Source organism: Lygodium microphyllum, chromosome 25 (assembly GCF_053477565.2).
Source record: "Lygodium microphyllum isolate KBCC chromosome 25, Lygodium_microphyllum_v1.1.10, whole genome shotgun sequence".
NCBI classification, from domain to species: domain Eukaryota; kingdom Viridiplantae; phylum Streptophyta; class Polypodiopsida; order Schizaeales; family Lygodiaceae; genus Lygodium; species Lygodium microphyllum.
Window position 1 is genome coordinate 35,292,722 of NC_141159.1, and position 2,730 is coordinate 35,295,451.

Genomic DNA, 2,730 nt, shown 5'->3' on the forward strand with positions numbered 1-2,730 from the left:
CTAATCATGGAATTTTAGTTTTGTTAGTTGGTCATCTTTAGAAAAAGTAGACTTCAAGGAACGTATCATACTTGCGCCCATCGGGGTAGTGATAGACTTGATAATTTACTTCACTATGCGCTCTTTTTTAGCGGATAGGACCCAAGGAGCATTAGATACTTATAAACGACCATCAATGCTCGAAGCGTCTCTACCTTATCTACCTCCTTCAAATCCATCCGTGCCCCTACAATGTTTGTCTTTCCTGTGATATGGTCCCACAGTAAGCTATCCACATTCTTGAAAATGTGCATGGGATCCAACAAATAGTTAATCAACTCATAGAAAATTGAGAACCATCGCATTCTACTTGAAAGTGACTTATTGTGGACCATTTTGAGCTCTACTAACTTTGGGCATTCATTCGTGTTGGAGATTATAACAAGCCTCAATTCATGCCCCTCCGACAAGAAAGCGGCATGTCCCTGATATACCATATTCTTCATGGTCCGCAACTTTCGGGAGTCTAATTGTGGTTCACATAATGGACATGCATGATAACCTGCGATTACTAGACGTATCACAATATCCTTATCTAGTCAACACAAACATGAACAAGCCATGTTAGATATCAACAATGAGAATGGAAGCTCATTTACTTCAGTACTCCTCGAATCCTATTTTTAGTTTCTAGTTTTTTAGTGATGCATTATATACTATGGATTAATATTTGGTTGTTTATATTATAGAGTCCATTTGATGTGCCATTCCCTTGAGATGAGCTCTTAAATGGTGAGGAGTTGTAGTAATCACTTGGATTCGTAGAGCATACATCCCTTTCTTTTTTGGCCCTATGGTCCACATAGACTCTTTCTATATAGGCTTCCTTAGATATATTTCCCATCCTTTATATGGACTTACATTTTGTGATATTTATGGATACATTTGTCTACTTTGGATTCTCCTCCCTATCAATCCATGTAGTTTTATGAGATGTCATTGTCGATATTGTACTTATTTGGAAATTCAATCAACGAACCAATTCTTCTTAACATCTCATGATGTATGTGTTTTGATAATTTTGTCACTTTAAACATCGATATATGGCCCATATCTTGTAGCGATGTCAAATACTCTCTCATGGTATATACATACTTTAAGAACCCCAAGTCTTTCAAAGATGTTTCAACTTATAACTTAATACAAACTTCATTTTGATACTTCTTTTCGCAATGGTATCGATGAAACCCATGCCAAAGATTGATCATCATGCTTAAAAAGTTCTGCTTTTACATGCTCAAATAAGGCTTCAAATATCAAACTTGCAATACTTAAGAACTAAGGACTTTGTTCACCTTTTAGCATGCCAACATATCTATATAACTTTGACATGTATGATTTGGCACGATGGTTATAGAACAGAAAGGTAAGCCCCACACCAAGTGCAACAGATAAGATGTTGAATAAGCTCCTTACAATCACAAACAATCTGTCTCTTTTCAGCCAACGGAATTAAAAAGGATCCATAATAAGCAGATATGATGCTGAATAAGCTCCTTACAATCACAAACAATCTTTCGGGCCAAATATGATTGATTGCCAATGGGCTAGATTACATAAGTCTCATTTCAGCCAGTAGCAATAAAGAAAATCCATAATCAAGCTGCATCTGGCCCTAGGCCAGAGTTTTGTTAATGAGCAAGGATAGTATTTATCTTATCTATGAAAATCTTATAGAAAAGGAGTCAGCTTTAACAGCAATTATCTGGTCCTGGGCCATAGCCGACCAGAGCTCTGGCCTGTATCAAGGATCACCAAAATCGTAAGAATAAAGATGCCATTATCGACTCCGATTAGGTCATTTACCGAGTAATTTAGTTACTGTGTTAGCAGGTACGACATTGTTAATTAATGCGGCCATCTCAATCCTCATTCCCAATAACAAATCAAAAGCAACATGAAAGGAGGTAACGCACGCGGATAGTGAAGGGCGAATCAGCAACATCTGCTCCATAATCGAAATGCATGGCCGATGGAGAGGATGCCTGATCCGTCCCTGCGTACGATTGACCAACAAATTAAACCAGTAGGACAACACATGCACGCAGATATTTGGACCATATGTAAAGCAATCGATGATCAAGAAGTGAAGCTGAGAAAGAAGGTGTGATCAAGATCAGTGCCCACCTGCTCGGGAGATCATTGGAGGCTCATCATGATGATCGGGGAGAGCTGCATCCGAGCTAATGTTTGCAAAGAAAGTTAGCAATATTAATGCTGCAGAATTTACTGCAATTAACCATGTGCCGAGGTTCAATGTAAGCCGATGACGATGATAATGTTGCTCCATTTATATGTATTATCAGTAACCGGTCGTTCGGTTTTCTCTGTGATCCTTAAACAGCCACGGAGATCAGTCTCCAAATATCAACTTTTCTCTGAAAATGATGCGCAGGTTTCTTTGCATTCGGTATCTTATATTCAAGTCAGTATGAGAACAAATGCCAGCACAACAAAATATCTATAGTCCACGTCCACTGTTTTTCTAAGCACAGGATAGACAAAGTGGGCAAGGTTCGGAAAAGTCGGGTTCAAACTTCGCATCATCTTAGGGCTGCCTCACATTTTGAAATATCCAAAAGATTTGAAAAGAAAAATTTCCTTCTTGAAAATGAAGATCTTGACTTTATAATCGTACATTTTGAAAAATGAAGATGAAGGAACGATGGGTTTCCGTTTTAAAAAACCTCC

The 2,730-nt window shown here is 38.2% G+C and overlaps 1 long non-coding RNA gene across 1 annotated transcript; it reads right to left on the minus strand.

The window, feature by feature from the left end:
• Positions 1-1,453: 1,453 nt before the first annotated feature.
• On the minus strand, positions 1,454-2,411 carry LOC148014077 (uncharacterized). Its single transcript, XR_015688727.1, has 3 exons — positions 2,167-2,411; positions 1,956-2,035; positions 1,454-1,778 (listed from the first exon to the last, which is right to left on the minus strand). It is a non-coding gene; the product is annotated as an uncharacterized LOC148014077 (long non-coding RNA).
• Between the last annotated feature and the right edge of the window lie 319 nt (positions 2,412-2,730).